This window comes from Onychostoma macrolepis, chromosome 05, assembly GCF_012432095.1.
Source record: "Onychostoma macrolepis isolate SWU-2019 chromosome 05, ASM1243209v1, whole genome shotgun sequence".
Lineage (NCBI taxonomy): Eukaryota > Metazoa > Chordata > Actinopteri > Cypriniformes > Cyprinidae > Onychostoma > Onychostoma macrolepis.
This window is the reverse complement of record NC_081159.1, coordinates 41,326,185-41,343,993: the sequence shown is the minus strand read 5'-3', so window position 1 is coordinate 41,343,993 and position 17,809 is coordinate 41,326,185. Positions and strand designations below refer to the sequence as shown.

At 37.9% G+C, this 17,809-nt stretch overlaps 1 long non-coding RNA gene across 1 annotated transcript in view; it reads right to left on the bottom strand.

Moving 5' to 3' along the window:
• LOC131541550 (uncharacterized) overlaps positions 1–15,561 on the bottom strand; it is a 30,966-nt gene extending 15,405 nt beyond the window's left edge. Inside the window, exon 1 of the long non-coding RNA XR_009271533.1 lies at positions 15,489–15,561. This is a non-coding gene — a long non-coding RNA (uncharacterized LOC131541550). The remainder of the gene's footprint in view (positions 1–15,488) is intronic.
• Between the last annotated feature and the right edge of the window lie 2,248 nt (positions 15,562–17,809).

Here is a 17,809-nt window from a genome sequence, read left to right as displayed (position 1 = left end):
ACAGGTTCTTCAGGATTCTATGATTAACAAAAAAGAACAGCATTTATTCAAAATAGAAATATTTTGTAACAATGTAAGTCTTTACTATCACTTTCACAATATTTCACTACTATCACAATATTTTTACTCAAAACCATGATTCCTCAATTTAAATAAATAAATAAAATCAGGGCAAAAATTATATTCAAAATAATCAGAAAAAACTCCAATCCCTCGGTCATCTGAATTTTTCATGCCCACTGATGACCAAACATGCTGCGGTCTGAGGCGTCTGAAATGTTTTACACTTGGATATTCAAAAGTTGTGTAGTGCTTGAAGAGCTGCTATTTAGCAGTCCTGGCATTTTTTTTTTTTATTAAAAGATCAAAGAACAATATTGTCATTGCAGTCAGCCATGACTGTGCTAATTAAAACAAGTCTTTAAAATGATCATTTTGCCTCCTTTTGACTTGAATCTGGCTTTCAAAGCCACAGCTGTAAACCACTTTCATCTCTAAAAACCACCCAAACATGCTGCTGTTTGAAGCTGCTGGGTGGGAGACATCAGCATTCACAAATCAATCCACATTCAGGGCAGGATGGAGCGAGATGCAGCAAACTAAATAAACGGCTGTTGTGGTTTCAAAAGAAGCTCTCCGGTAAACTCGGTTGCCTGAGAGCGGGAAGGAGACATCACAGAGACATTTCTCCATTATGGGAACTCCTTCCCTTCCAACCTTTCCTGAAGTCCTATTGGCTCACGCCAGTCCAAATGACTGGCCGATTGTCGCGAAGTATGCAAATCACATGCAAATACTGACGAGCTCGAGAGGCAGTATAAAATGCGGTACCCGTGACAATTACGTCAGAATCTAATACTGAACGCCGCTTAGCTGCTCCAGCAGTGAACACGTCGACCTCCATGATATCTCATTCCCGCTCTCAGGGAACCGAGATTACGATAGTAACTGGAGACGTTCCCTCTCGAGCTTTCACAAGACATCACGGAGACATTTCTCCGTTATGGGAACGATATTCAATCCTGCCGTGAGAGAGGCTATGAGCAGCCTGTACAAGTTACACACTCAGCGAAGATAGAACACAGACACACACACACAATTCCCACCAACAGCGACGCTTATGGGATCGCAGCTGATAGGTGGAGATAAGCCAATGAGCGTCTAAACCCCAGGAAATTTGCATATCTGGTCAGTAATAACATAGGGTGCGTTGAGAACAGGGCAGAAGCAACAACAGTACTGTAAGGGGCTGCACAGAGATAACTGTGTTTAAGCAGCATAACACATAACATGATAATGGTAGCACGAAGCAAATCAGACATGAATAACAGGAAGCTGCACTGAGTACAGGGCAGACAACAACAACAATAGCATAGAGGGCTGCGCAGAGTAATTACTGTGCGAGGCAGCAACACACATGAATAGAGGTAGCATAATATGAATCAGTCGCACCGACAGCACTTGGGAGGCTAAAGGACTGAACGTCCAGCTTGTAAAACCTGGCAAAGGTATTCTGAGAAGACCTGCCGGCTGCAAAGCATATATACTGAATAGACATACCTCTTGGCCATGCCCAGGAGGAGGCGATAGCCCTTGTTGAGTGGGCCCTAGTGTGCAAAGGGCATTCCAAACCTTGGCTCGTATAAGCAGCAGTGATAGGTTCTGACCACAGCCCCGAAGCCGGCATGCCCTCGCACACTACTCCGTCATGACCACAACGCGTGACGTCACCAAGCCCAGGGGAACCCCCCCGGCTGAAGAGATCTGGGTTGCGCCACGGCCTCAAAGCTTCGATACAGCCGCGGGAGACCGCGATGCTCAAACAGCCTGAAGTCAAGAAAGCGTCTGTGATGCGGTGCTATCTGAATGTGAAAGTACACGTCCTGTAAATCCACGGACGCAAACCAGTCCCCGGGGCGAATTTGCACCAGGATCTGTTTCAGTGTTATCATCCTGAACGGACGCTTACAAAGCGCTCTGTTGATGGGTCTGAAATCTAGATTTGGGTGGAGTCCCCCGTCTCTTTTGGGTACCACGAAATAGTGGCTGTAAAACCCTCTCTCCAGCTCACTAGGAGGGACTCTCTCTATCGCTCCTTTTCCAAGCAGATTGCATACCTCTTATCTCAGAACCGGGGCGTTTCGAGGTAATGTTAGAGACTGCACCATGCCATTGAAACAGGGTGGTCTGCATCTGAATTGAAGGGTATACCCACGCTTTATCCCACTGAGTAGCCAGCGCGAGATCCAGAATTATTTCCCACGCGTTGAGGAACTGACATAGCGGCTTTAGCAGCTTGGTCATTGGATGCGCCGGCGAGTGCTGCGCGACTATAACCTATGTGGGTGGTGGCTCTGCACTGCTCTGAGGCGGGGCGAGCTGCATCGCATTGACTGAGTGAGGAAAGAGCTCTTTCTGTGAGAATGTATGCACTTTTATTGAACAGCATGTAAGAACACAAACATTGTGAATGCCGCACTCCAGAACATTGCGCGACATTCTGCGTCGCTTGGGAGCTGGGTGCGCTCCTCCCTCCTCACAACACCCTCAGGAAGACGGCTTGGAGGCTGCTGGCGGGCCGGCATCACGTTGAGGGCTCCTCCGCTATCCCTGGCGCCTTTTTCCTGGATCTGGCCACACCTTCCTCCTCGCGTCCAGTTCCTGCCTCCCGTCCAGTTCCCGCTGCGGGTCTTTCCTCCCTTCTCTGGGGTGGGCGGCGACAATCTGGAATGGGATGGTGGCTGGAACGTGCGCCTCGGCATGACGTGGCTCATGGCTTTGGCGTGCTTTTGAGCCTCCGAAAACCGCTCAATGATTGACTCCACGGCATTGCCAAAGAAGCCGGAGGGAGTGATCGGTGCGTTCAAAAGCACCTTGCGGTCTGCGGTCTGAGTCCCACATCCCTGAGGTCAGCTAAGTTAAGCCATAGGTGCCTCTGCTGGACTGCCATGAACCCCATGGCTCGGCCAATCGCCTGGGCAGCGCGCTGTCGCTATCAGCATGAAGTCCGTAGCCGCACGCAAATCGTTCACCATGTCCGGATTCCAAGAGAGCTCAAACTCCTGGACAGCCTTATTCATGACCCTTATGAGCTCCTCTTGGAGGTCCGTGGGTCCTTCGCTGTCGGAGCGCTCCGATTCAGCCCAGTCCTCCTTCTCCGAGGCTGAAATGGACATAGAGTCCTCCTTGCCTTCCTGGCCGAAGGAAACAAAGTCCGCAACGGACGGAGGGGGACGGAAACAATCATCGGAGAAGATGACTGGGGATTGAGGTGACCGTTGAGAACAGTGGCTTTGCACCAAATCATTGCTCTCACCTTCGGATGGGGGAGGGGGGCCCACCAGCGGCTCGCTGGCGGCAGTGGACCTCACCCCAAGGAGGCCACGGGCCACATTCCGGCGAGTCCTCAGCACGTGCATTGGCAGTTCTGCACAGTGTGCGCTGTCAGACTCCTCCAGAGCTGCCTCCGCGTGGGCCAGGCCCAGGCAGGCGATGTGGTGGTCATGGCTATATACGTGATCGGTGCGTTCAAAAGCACCTTGCGGTTTGCCTCCCTGAGGTCAGCTAAGTTAAACCATAGGTGCCTCTGCTGGACCGCAAATAAGGCAGTAGAACGTCATCTTCAAACAGGAATCAGTCGTGAAGGAAAAGATTCTGACGTAATTGTCACGGGCACCGCATTTTATACTGCCTCTCGAGTTCGTCAGTATTTGCATGCGATTTACATACTCCGCGACAATTGGCCAGTCATTTGGACCAATAGGACTTCAGGAAAGCCAATAGGACTTCAGGAAAGGTTGGAAGGGAAGGAGTTCCCATAACGGAGAAATGTCTCCATGATGTCTCGTGAAAGCTCGAGAGGGAACTACTGTAACACAAACTCTCTTGGCTTTTTATGAAATGCAGGTAAAAGCTATGTTATAAAAGACAGCAAAATGCAATTGATGCATTGAAACTGATGCATTGAAAATGCATTTTTTTTATATAAGTAAAATGTTACTATTTTTTCTTTTAAAATCAACATTTCTTTAACACTAAGTCTTTTTTATAATGCAACATAAAGCTATTCATAATGCACATGGTAATGCATTATAACTTTTCATAATTTTTTGTTTTGTTTTTATGTTCAATTTGTAACTGAAATTAAAGTGCTCAAGATTTGCAGGTTCCTTGTTACAGTACATCTGATTGTTATAATGCTATAGTGTATTATAACTGTGGTTACAATTATTCATGAGATCATGCAATGCATTATAATGTGCATTACATGACATAATTTTTGCATTAAAAATGCAGAGATTACAAGTAAAGTGTTACTAATATTTCTTCTGTCAAATAATTTAATTTACTGATGACCTTTCACAGTATTGGCAAAGATTACCAGATTACTAATTCACTGGTGCAAACATAAATATAGTGCCAGTTTCTACACTAAACAGAATTCATTCAGCACATGTGGGATTATCAGGTGTACATATCAAGGATACTTGACCATGTTTTACACACCTTCAAACATTTTCCAAACAGCTTTTATTATTTTTATGCAATTCATGTTAGCTTTCACTTTTCTTTTTTTTTTCTTTTTTTACAATTTGCACTTCTTGCTTTCTTGCTATATAGCAACCTCGTAAAATCACCCATCCATAGCAACATTTTTCACTTGGAGGTCAAAGCACCTCACTGATGCTCTGATGTGAGCTGTGTGTACTTGATCATTGGAAGCATGTCACAGCATTTATGTTCTGCTTCCTCTGGAAATAAAATAAATAAATTGGACCACTCGTCTTTTCTCACACACACACACACACACACACAATAAAAATAAAATTATATATATTATTTATGATAGTGTACAAACTGAGATAATGCTAAAACAAACTTTCTTAAAATACTTTTTGTTTTTATTTTTTATTTTTTTGTGCCAGAAATGTACTGCTTTGATTATTATAAAATCTATCGTTGAAAAGTTATATTTTAAAAGGGTCGAATATATATGAATATATTTTTACGTGCACCTGTAGTTTTCTCTTCCTCTTCATGGCTTCACCCCCTTTGCTGCGTGTTCCCGGGGGCGGGGTTTATGTAAAATTCTGGGTTCTTGACGTAACGGACCCGGGAAGTAACTCATTGTAGTCCCTTACCAGCAGTTTTTGTAGGCATTAGGCATTAAACTGATTGCGACTTCACTTTTTTAACGTTAGTTAGTGTGTAATGTTGCTGTTTGAACATAAACAATATCTACAAAGTTAGGAAGCTGAAAGTTTAATGCTGGTAAGGGACTACAATGAGTTACTTCCCGGGTTCGGTTCATCAGGAACCCAGAATTTTACATAAACCCCGCCCCCGGGAACACGCAGCAAAGGGGGTGAAGCCATGAAGAGGAAGAGAAAACTACAGGTGCACGTAAAAATATATTCATATATGAATCGCGATTCTGTCTTCTAAAGATTCTAATGGATTCACAAGTTTCAAAACCAATGTTCCAGCAACGGTTCTTAATACTGTTCCTCTGCATCTCCCTGCTCTGCACACGCTCTGCATCTCTCTCTCTCATTCAGATCATAAGCTCAGTGAATACATTTATTTTCACATACTGTAGCTATGAGAAGCGTTATACCCATGTATGCGGTTGCCGTGTATTAAAGCTTTAATCAGAATAAAACCGTATATTAAAAGCTAACAGAAGCAGTAGCATTTACAAATAACAGTCTATCTAAAAGTATGAGACAACAACAAACAAAAAACTTAGGCCTACCATTAAATGCACAGGTTCTGCGCAATCCTCTTCACTAATATTCTCTGCGTCTCAATCGGGCTCAAATTGATAAGCAATATAGACGACACCATTGTTTACAATACAACCGGAGCACATGCCGCTGAGGTGAGGGCAGGACGTTCAGACGCTCTCTAGAGGCGGTTTAGCCAATCACAACACACTGGACCAGCTAACCAACCAGAGCCCATCGTGTATTTTTGAGGGAGGGGCTTCATAAAAGCAGGAAATGATCAGCGCGTTTAGAGGTGAAGGGATAGAACGGTGTGGAATAAAGGTAAATTATGTGAAAAATAATGCTTTTTTTAACCAACGACGCATTAACATGTTAAACTGCACCCCATCAACACAATCAAGCCTAGAAAAAAAACAGTGAACCACCCCTTTAAAAATAGCTTAAAAAGCATCTAGTAGCTATTTTTGTCTAGGCCTAATGGAATCTGACTACAAATTATGAACAGCTTGGGAAAATACAGTTTCTAAGCAATTTCCCAACATTGAATAGCGCTATATGTTATGTCCGCATCTCTGAAAGTCTTTGATTTGATTGTTACAGTTCCATTAGCATATCCGTCTTGGACCGAGACCTTCGCTTTGGATGCCACGCGCGTTTGACTTCAAGAGACAGAATCATTTCCGCCTGCTTGGCATATTTCTCGTCTTTGCTGAAACATGACTTAATAATGCATTTTGCTGCTTGTGTAAAATAAATCTATAATGTTGTTGTGCTTTCGTAAGAATTGATTATGACATGCTATTCATATCTCTGAAAAGCAGAGGAAAAAACACGAGACGTATACATTGACCAAATAAAAAAGCGAGGAAATGCAAGCCTTTACATATTTATCGCTGAATGTGTATTTTTCATGCATTTGTGTGCATTTTCATCTTTCAAACTTATTCAATGACCCTCCATGAAGTGGCACTATATTAAAGTGAGAATGAGCTATTGGTGCTCGAGATTAATTCACCCGTCAGTGAGAAAATAGTTTAAAGGGCCTCCATTCTGCATCACCTGTAATGAAACTACATCTACAATACTGACATTTTTGAGAGCTGATGCATTATGCAAGTTCAGGTTGGAGTAGGTTGTTATATAAGTAAAATATTTCAAATATATATATATATATATTGATGTTATAAGAAGATCACATAGTGTCAGATACATTTACTCATACCGACTTAAATGTTGGAAAAAAATCGGGATTGCAACATCAAACTAAAATGTTTTGAAAAGCATTTGTGTTGTTCTAATGTAGAGTAAGTTTCAGGCCTCCAAATTGGTCAAGCATCTCTTTGTAAAGCTGATCTTAAAGGAATAGTTAACCCAAAAATGAAAATTTGCTGATTATGTCCTCACCCTCAGGTCATTCAAGATGTTGATGTAGAGTTTTGTTTATCCATCAGAACAGATTTGGAGAAATGTAGCATTACATCACTTGCTCATCAATGGATCCTCTGCAGTGAATGGGTGCCGTCAGAATGAGAGTCCAAACAGCTGATAAAAACATCACAATAATCCACACCACTCCAGTCCATCAATTAACATCTTGTGAAGCAAAGAAAAAGAAAAAAACTGCTTGTTTGTAAGAAACAAATTAATCATGAAGGCATTTTTCAGACTGTTTCTTCCGGCTAAAATAGTCCATATGCCATAAATATTGCTTTCTCTAGTCTTTAATATTGCTTTAGTCTCATCTGAAACAGGAGAGAAATATGCACAGATCAAGCACAGTTTACAAGCAAGAAAAGTCCAAAACCTTCCTAAACAAATATGTGGTTGGATTTTGATGTGAGAGGACAACAGAAGATGACTTTTTTTTTTACTGGAAGAAGCGTTACTATGGATTATTATGGACTCATATTTTAGCTGGCTTTAGCAACGGTTTTAAGTTAAAACATCTTAATGATGGATTTGTTTTTCACAAACACAGTTTTTCAATTCACCAGACATTAACTGATGGACTGGAGTGGTGTGGATTACTTTTGGATTATTGTAATGTTTTTATCAGCTGTTTGGACTCTCATTCTGACGGCACCCATTCACTGCAGAGGATTCATTGGTGACCAAGTGATGCAATGCTAAATGGGGGAATACATTTTCAGCAATTTTTATTTTTTATTTTTGGGAGAGCTATGCATTTAACTATAATCTTCAAGCATCAAAGCAGAGGTCTAGACTGACTGATGCTCTTTTCCAGGCCAATCGTGTTCAGTTCACTGCCAAGTCTCAAGTAGCAAGTGCTGAACAAACATGATCAATAATTGACTGTGCCAATAACTGTATATAGTGAAAATCCATGGTTGTTAAAACAATTTGTAGGTACTTTCCACGAATAGGATGCAAAACATTAAACATCTACATCCCTCTATTAAAATTATGATTTTGTCCTTAGAGATCATGAGACTGTCCAACAATTTAAGTCATAAAACAATGTTACGCAAGTATAATATTATCCATAAAATTGAATACATTTTCATTAATTATAGAAAAACACAAATAAATCAACAATACTCTGAACTATTAAAACTTAAAATAACTTTTCTGTTTGAAGATATTTTAATGTTTCTTTTTTTCTGTGCTCAGAGCTGAGTTTTCAGCATCATTACTCCAGTCTCCATTACATCATCCTTCAGAAATCATTCTAGTATGCTGATTTGCTGCTCAAGAAACATTTCTGATTATCAATGTTTGCTGTTTTATACTTTACTAGAAAGAAAAATAATCACTAATTTTGATTATTTAACCATTAATTTCATTAATATACGTACTAAAATAGATAATTACATTAAGAAAATAGTTTTTGAGGTATATAAACTTACTTAAACTCCATGAGCCATTTTAATAAAGAGAATGATGATTATTTTCCAGCAGGGGGCATTAGTCAGACAGGAGCCACTTCACTGACCAATACCTCAAATCCAGCTGTGTGTCCGTTATAGTTCAGTAACCTCCCCAAAATGAAAATATTTGTCATCTATTCACCCTCACCTCACAAAAAACAAACAAAACAAAAAAACTGTGGACTTTAAAATGGGCTATGCAGACTGCTTTTTTACACCAAATCAAAGTCAATCAGAACTGGGCCTGTCAAGGACTATATAGTAAACATAGCATATATATTAGATATAAAGGAGATATGGTATATCAAAACTGGTGCATTAAATTCCACATCCTTCGTTATTTACTAATAATCTTTCTCTCTGCCACAGCTCTTAAAACTCATTTGCATATTGAAATTTGCTGGTGTGTCAATGACATCAAACTCCATTGAATTTCATGTGACTTGCAACTGAAAAAGATGCAAACTTTGAATAAGATTTTAAAGCCACAATGAAAAAATTTAAACAATGCAGAACAGACATTTCTAAGACTTTAAATCTCTGAAATATGAGCTTTACGTTTGTTCAAATCTGGCGCAATGCAACAACAACAACAAAAATACTAATTGTGAATAATAAAGCTTAACTAATAAAAATCATAGTTATCTTAAATCACATTTGAATCTTTTTTCTAGCAATGTCGAGTTATATGTTGAAATTCAAACTTCTGTTCTCACAATTCTTGCAATTCAGACATTTTTCTCAGAATTACATATTGTATATAATTATATATTAATTAATTATATAATTATGTAATTGCAGAAATATTTCAAAATATCATTTTTTTTTTTTTTTATAAATGCAGCCTTGAAACTTCTTATGCATAAGAAACATTTCAAATCTTACTGATCCCAAACTTTTGAACATCAGTGTGTGTGTGTGTGTATGAGAAAAAAAAAATCTAGCTTTCATATGACCAGAGCTTATAAGGTCAACTGTGGAAACTAAAACCCATTTCTCCATGCATGAGCATGTACTCACACACCGAGGGAAACTTTCCTTTCGTAGAGGGCGAGAGAGACAAAGGGAGAATACAAAATGATATTTTGCAAATACTGTCCTGCTGGCAGCCACTTTATCTTTACCGTTAGAATAAATGGAAGTGGAGGGGCTATTGACGTACAGCTGGAATGCAGATGAACCTGAGAGAGTGTGCGAGGAGATAGTTGTGATGCATTGAAACTTCCTCGGATTCAATAATTTCCATTCGGTTCCGCAGTGCGAAGAACACAATTCCAGAGGGGGGAGGAGAGCTGGCGCAAGTACAAAGCCAGAGCGGATAGTAGGACAAGAAGTGATCCTGTCAGTCAGAGAGGAAGGAAAGAGACGATTTCCGAAATTGTGGATAAGGAGGAGGAGGAAGAAGAATTGGAGAACGTATCTATGCTTAAAATGAAATACTGGCGTACTGCATTGGGTGCATAGATGCACGTGACCTCTCTAGGTTGCATGTTTATGGATGCACAATGTCAAGTAATCAGTTCTGCGATAAATACAAAAAAGGAGTTATTTTACATTTTTAAATGTAAAAATGTTGTTATAAATCACACAATTGTGTTCTTACACAAACTCACACATTAGTGCAGTTTATGAATGGAAACACAACACTCCCTCATACTTAAAGTCTGGTTGGCTAGATTTTAAGGTAGTTTGAAAACTGTTAGTATCTGTGACCAGGTTTATTATGGTTAACTAAAACTAAAACCATAAAATAACAAAGTATAATTGAAATAAAAATTAATAAAAACTGTATAGACAAAACACACAATAATAGTGCTAAAACTTTAACTAAAATTAAGTTAAAAAAAAAAAAGTGTTGTTACTGCTCAAACTAAAACTAAAGATATTAAAAAATAATTTTCACTAACTGACATAAAGCTGAAATAAAATAAATTATTCTCTCAATGTATTATTCTCATAAATATTAGTTGAAATTTAAAAAAAAAAATGGAATTTTGAAACACGCTTTACTTTAAAGTAATAAAATTACAGAAACCTAAATAAAAAATAAAGCTAAATCAATTAAAATGAAAAATAAATAATAAAAACAGCCAATCTGAAACATTACCACAATAATAGTATATAAATAATACTAAAACTACATGGAACATCTGGAAAATATGGAAGTCAATGGCAGTCAATGGCAACCAACATTCTTGCAAATATCTTCTTTTGTGTTCAACAGAAGAAAGAAACTCATACAGGTTTGGAACAACTTGAGGGTGAGTAAATACGAATTGACTTCATTTTTGGGTACAAAACACTATTTACAAAGCTAATGAATTATTTATTTATTTTTAGATTGTGATAGTCCATTCTGAACATAGAACACAGAAAATCATCATACTGTGTTCGGTACAAAAGTTTCCATACACCTTGCAGAATCTGAGGGACCAAAATTAGAGGGATCATGCAAAATGCATGTTATTTTTTTTATTTATTGCTGTCTTACATATAATTATGTTTATATGTCATATGTTTATGTCAAATTTGTTTAATATATATTTGTATATTTTATAATATGTGTAATTTATATAAAATATGCTTACATATAGTCTACAAGGCAAAATAAGGTCTTTTTAAAAAAGACCCCATTCAATAGGAAGGAAGGAAACATAATGCATTAAGTTTTTAAATTATACTTACTTTGTCTTCTGGGAAACATGCAAGTATCTTCTGTAGCTTCTAAAGAGCAGTACTAAATGAAAAAAAATAAATAAATAAATGAAATTGAAACAAATTTGCACATCTTCATCATGTTCAAAAGTTTTCACCCCCAGCTCTTAATGCATCATATCTCTTTTTGGACAACCCGATCTAATGAAAGTGCGTATAAATAGTACGCCAAATAAAAATGAAAACTCGTGGTATTGATATGCGAAAATGAACTTTGGCGTGTATATGCTACGAGATGGGTAGGATAAGGGTTGTGGGGTAGATGCATATCATATGTACGCGAAAACTGAGTAATATATGCACGCCAACAAATTTGGTATCATATGCACGCCAAACACGTTCGTATCATATATACGCAAAAGTCAATTTTTGCGTATCAATACCACGAGTTTTCGTTTTTTCATGATACCGAGCATCAGTGAATGTTTGAACCTTTTGTAATAGTTGCGTATGAGTCCCTCAGCTGTCATCAGTGTGAAAAGATGGATCTTAAAATCATACAGTCACTGCTTGAAACGGTTCAAATATGCAAAAGATGCTGGAAAACCAAAGAAATTATGGAAACTGGAGGATTCAGTTAAACTGTTCAGGACAAACAAGAGACTCCTAAACAACCATCACTAAAATAAATAAATAGATAGATAAATAATTAAGTAAAAAGTCATGGATCATCTAGATAACAACACACAGTATTAAGAATTGAGTGGACCTTTTAAAGAGGGTCAATGTCATAAATTATTAAAAGCTATTATTTTGTCTTGTGGACTACATGTAAACATCTCTTATGTTATTCAGGACAGTACTAAATAAAACATAACATGCAGAGATTCTGCAGAGTGTATGTAAAATTTTGACCACAACCTTATGTTGTCCTGCTGAGATAGAATGTGTAGTCCGAATGCTAGCCTGCACTGAAGAATGGCAGGAGTGTTTGTTTGAAGAGAGAAGCTGATACCTGCAATGTGAGAGGAAACTATGCATTTTTTTCCGCTCAGAAACTGAGGGAATTTCAATTCTCAGAGGCCTTCCTTCTGTGTTCGGTTTCTCTCAGCTGCTGGGTCGGTATATACTTGGCTTTCCTTGCCTTCTCTCCCCTCTTTTGCTCTCTCCTCACGTCAACCTGATACTTTGCAGCTTAATTGAACCCCAGCAAATGACAAGAAGTCTGAATCGCTGAGAGCTTCGGCGGCCCCACTTGCTGTTTCATCCTTTTGAATAAAACATATTATTCTTATCACTGTCACTGTTCCAAACCTTAGTCTGTGACTGACCTGCCAACTGCTAACCTGGGCGGAAAGTTCCCCTACACCTTCCCCTCTGTCTCTCCCCATCTCTCCGTACTTTCATCTCTCTCTTTCAATCGCTCTCTTTCTCTCCAGGCTCCTTTCCATCCAGTACCACAGCGATTCGGTGAAAAAGCACAGCATGGTTTTGAAATTTATGAGACAAGACTAAGAGGAGGAGTACTGACAGATGAAGTCCATCTTCCGGGAACTTCAGCGCTGACCTCCGTCCACGCGGGACGCGACTGCTAAAACTCCAGCTGGGTCATTCATGTTCAGTAACATTTGATCTCTGGAACTCTTAAAAAATTAAAATGTAATTTAAGTAAGCATTTCTACAAAATGGCATAACAGAATTATGATCTGGTGCTCTGGAATGATCTGGTGTGAAATCATTTTGATGATTTAATATTTTTGAAATAAGACTCTTCTGCCCACCAAGGCTGCAATTATTTGATCAAAAATAAAGAAAAATAGTAACATATTATTACAATTTAAAAACTATTTCAAACAATTTATTACTGTGATGCAAAGCTGAATTTTCAGTCTTCACATGATGCTTCAGAAATCATTCTAATATGCTAATTTGCTGCTCAAGAAACATTTTTTATTGTCTTCAATGTTGAAAACAATAGCACTGCTTAAAAAAGAATGACATTAATAATTTTATTCAGCAAGGATGCATTTGTGACATTTATAATGTTACAAAAGTTTTCTATTACAAATAAATGCTGTCCTTTTGAACTATTAATCACCAAATACTGAAAATATTGATTTTCACAAAAATATTAAGCAGAATAAACTGTTTTCAGCATTGATTATAATGGGAATCATTATTAATAACTGAGTACCAATAATAACTGTCAGCATATTAGAATGATTTCTGAAGGATCGTGTGACAATGTATGTTAAATGTTCATAATGAACAATAAGATGTGTCGCTAGGTGCTTTTTCGAAGGGGAAAAAAGTCACTAAAGGGGTCTGCAAAGTCGCTAAGTTGGCAACACTGTGCATCTCCATTTCTCCAACTACAGGCTAGGCCACAGGTCAAACAGAAAATGCACACTGCGTTATTAACGCGTTAACTTTGACAGCCCTAGTTATTATATATATATATATATATATATATATATATATATATATATATATATATATATATATATATATATATATATATATATACACATACACAACCAATTACGGAAATGTTGGGACATTTGTAGCAGGCATCAAATTTGAAATGAGCTCATTTAGTGGTTAAAAGTGTAACATTTCTCCGTTTAAACATTTGTTATGTTCTCTTATGAATAAAATATTGGCTCATGTGATTTGAAAGTCTTTTAGTTTTCATTTTATTCTAATTTAAAATACGTCCCAACATTTACGGAATTCAGGTTGTGTGTGTGTGTGTGTGTGTGTATATATATATATAAATTCTTATTATGAAGGAGTAATATGATCAAACCAGATTGAATGTTTTAGACACACACACACACACACACACACACACACGTCATCAATTCTAATACTAACGGATGTTTGTACTGTTGATTTCCTCAAGGAGATCTAAAATACCTGGAGAGAGCTAGCCGTTAGCATTCTCATTCTTCTCAATGGCCATATGCGATTTGAAATCTGACAACTTTGATCATGGGAACTCAGTTCCAGAGAAATCAAGGTCACTTTCACAATCCTTCACACTTACTGTCCCTCGGTGGTGCAACGACCTACCAACCATCTGAATAGCAGAATCTGGCACAATCTACTAAAAACTCACTTCTTCTGGGAACACTTGACTAACCAGCCTTTTAGTAAATAAATAAACAAATAAATACACATATACACACTTCCCTTAGATTTGTATTTATGTAAATTTGGTGTAATTATACTACTTTTATTGTTGCTTCCCTTGGATTAATTACTTCTGCTTGTATTATTCTCATTTGTAAGTCGCTTTGGATAAAACATCTGCTAAATGAATAAATATAAATGTAATTATACCAGCAGGGCCTAAGTGGGTCATGCTATTACAAAAGACACAAGAAAGTGATACTGAGAACAAAAATAATAATTAAGAATTAAAACTGTACCCCCCCACCCCCAAATAAATTAGAATAAGGGGGGGGATTAAATAGGCCTACACATTTTTTAACATGAAAATATAAATATTTACAGTTTAATATTTGTTCCAGTATATTAATACATGCATGTCATATTTTTATATGACACGTGTGAATATGACATTAAAATACAATATTGCGCTGCCCAATCAGTAGGTCATGTAAGTAAACAGCTACCCTGTCCGGAGCGGTTTGTTGTGCATTTGCACTGCATTTGTTGCTAAATTAATTAATTAAATACAAAGCACTATGCAATAAAATCTTATGCAACTGAGCCAAAACCAAAGTGACTGCATCTCAAATTCATTTTAGCACTTCAGTCAAGCACATACATATACTACAGGGGAATTCACTGTGCAGCATTTGGGTTTTGTTTACAATGTAGTCAGTTGTCACCTGTCACTGATGGTTGACTTGAATCTCAAAAGGCATGAAGATAAAGAAACTGAGAGAAACCCTTATTTTCCTCTGAGGCTGGCAGCGCCACATCCCATTCAGCTCAAATCTACATAAAACAGGTAGTGTGACTCCAGTCAAGGGTTACTGTAACTGCCAATTTGACCAGGGACTTCATTTCTAAAACAAATCACTTAAAAAATACATATTAATCTCTTTTTTTTAATAAGCACTAGACAATGTAGTGTCCTCGTGATACACATGTTGAAATTTCTCCTTAGATGTGTCAATACAGCCTAGGTGGAATGTCAATTCCCAAAACAAAATCACATCACATTTGTATCACTGTAACTTACAACAGCATGTGTCTTCATGACTGAAGGATTTCTGATCAAATATGTCTGTTTCCACAGGTGCACTGAGTAATCGCATACTTTTTGCTTCACTGGCTCCTATTTGTCTTACTAGACAACTGAAATGACAGCATTAGCTCTCTGCTGCCCCCACCAGCTCTGGAGCAACAATACAATTCATGTGATAGTACTACTTTTTGTCTATATTGAACCTTTATTGAATAATAGAGATTTACAATTAATGTAGATTAATTTGTTTCTTCATCAGAACAGATCTGGTGAATTGTAGCATTGCATCGCTTGCTCACCAATGGATCCTCTGCAGTGAATGGGTGCCGTCAGAATGAGAGTCCGAATGGATGAAAACAATAATCTGATGATTACAATAATCCTCTATCTATAATAGTGCTTTCTCCAGTAATAAATAAATAGACATAAAAAAAAAATAATAATAAAATAAAAAGTTCTCATCTGAATCAGGAGAGAAATAAGCTAATTTAAAGCACTGTTTACAAGTGAAAGCAGTATAGTAAACAAATATTTTGGTGGATTTTGATGTTAGAGGACAGCAGGGGATGACAAATTTCACTGGAGGAAGTGTTGGAAGTGTTATTATGGAATATGTACAGTATTTGAATTTTGGCCAGAAGTTAACTTGATGTATTAAAATAACTAAAACTGAAATAACATTAAAAAACTAATAAAAATGAAGAAAATAAAATGCACACAGCAATACTTTAACTTTAAATATTCAAAATAAATAAATCAATAAAACTATAACAGTATCCCAATGATACTAAAGTAGCACTGACACAGAATGCATAGTGTAGCAACACTGTAGTATGCTATTCCGAATAGCCTCTGTTCTAATGAGTCTTTTTTTCTGTTGTTGTTATACCTTTTCATTTATTAAAGGGATAGTTCACCCAAAAAATGAAAATTCCATCATCATTTACTCACCCTCAAGCAGTTCCAAACCTGTATGAATTTCTTTGTTCTGCTGAACACAAAGGAAGATATTTTGAAGAATGTAACCAGGCTGTTCTGGGCACCATTGACATCCATAGTAGGGGAAAAAAATACTATGGAAGTCAATGGTGCCCCAGAACTGCTCTGTTTCCCACATTCTTCAGAATATCTTCCTTTGTGTTCAGCAGATCAAAGACATACATACAGGTTTGGAACTGCTTGAGGGTGAGTAAATGATGACAGAATTTTCATTTTTGGGTGAACTATCCCTTTAATGAGAAGTGGCCATATATCATGGTGATTAATCTCTGAAGAACGTTGTATCGCTTCAAGTGGAAAGACACGTGTGGGTGTAGAGGCTCGTTTCCCGCCTCACCTCAGGAGCGCGAGACTCACCCTGAATCATTTTCCCCTCGCTTTCATGTGAGCGGTGAAGGCTTGTTCCTGCCTGCGTCCTCACTGGCCTCTTTCATCCTTTTCTTTTGATGCTGCTCTCTTTTTTTGAGTTGTTAAAGTGTTTTTTTCCTTCTGGGTGTAAGTGCTGTCTTTGTTGTGCAATTTCTCCTGCTGTTATTTTTTTCCCGTGACTCGTTCTCTGTGAAGTAGTTGTGCTGATATACCGAGAGCAAATTAAATTGTGACATGGAAGCGTACATATTGTGGTATATGATGACGGACTCTGAAACTGTGGTTAAATTCTGCAGTGATTATAAAGAACATAGTTAGGCAGTAGAATATATAGGCTAACTTAATCAGGTTAGACATCGTGATTAACGACTTGATTAAATCAAATATTCCTAAAATCTTAATTCGTAATAAGTCGATTAAAAGAACACTTTTGTCTTTTTGACTGTGTTTATCACTTCAATAATAAGGTAATATTGAGTAATTTAGATACAATATTGCCATCTCAGTCGGAAGGATCCTTGGAAGGCAGCCTTCGTTTCGCGTCCTTCATTCAGCTGAATTGGAAGGATGCATGGGATGCATCCTTTGCGACCTTCAATCACCCACAATCCTTTGTACCAATTCCATTTCATGAAAATAAACTGATGAAAAACGAGTGCTGAGGAGAACTCTAGCCTACAAGACTCTGAAGGACTGAACTAGGAAGGACACAGCCTCGGTAGGACACAGCCTTCCGTTTGAGAAGCACCCATAGTGTTGTTGAACGAATCAGTTGTGAATGATTCAATGACTCATTCTTAAAAAAGTCCCTTGTTTCATTCAAAATGATTCAGCATTGTTAAATGAATGGCTTCAGTAATCAGTTCAGTGATTCACTCATAGCCCCTTTTGTTCCTGATCGTGAATGAGTTAGTGTTATAGAATGAATCAGTTGTGAATTATTCAAT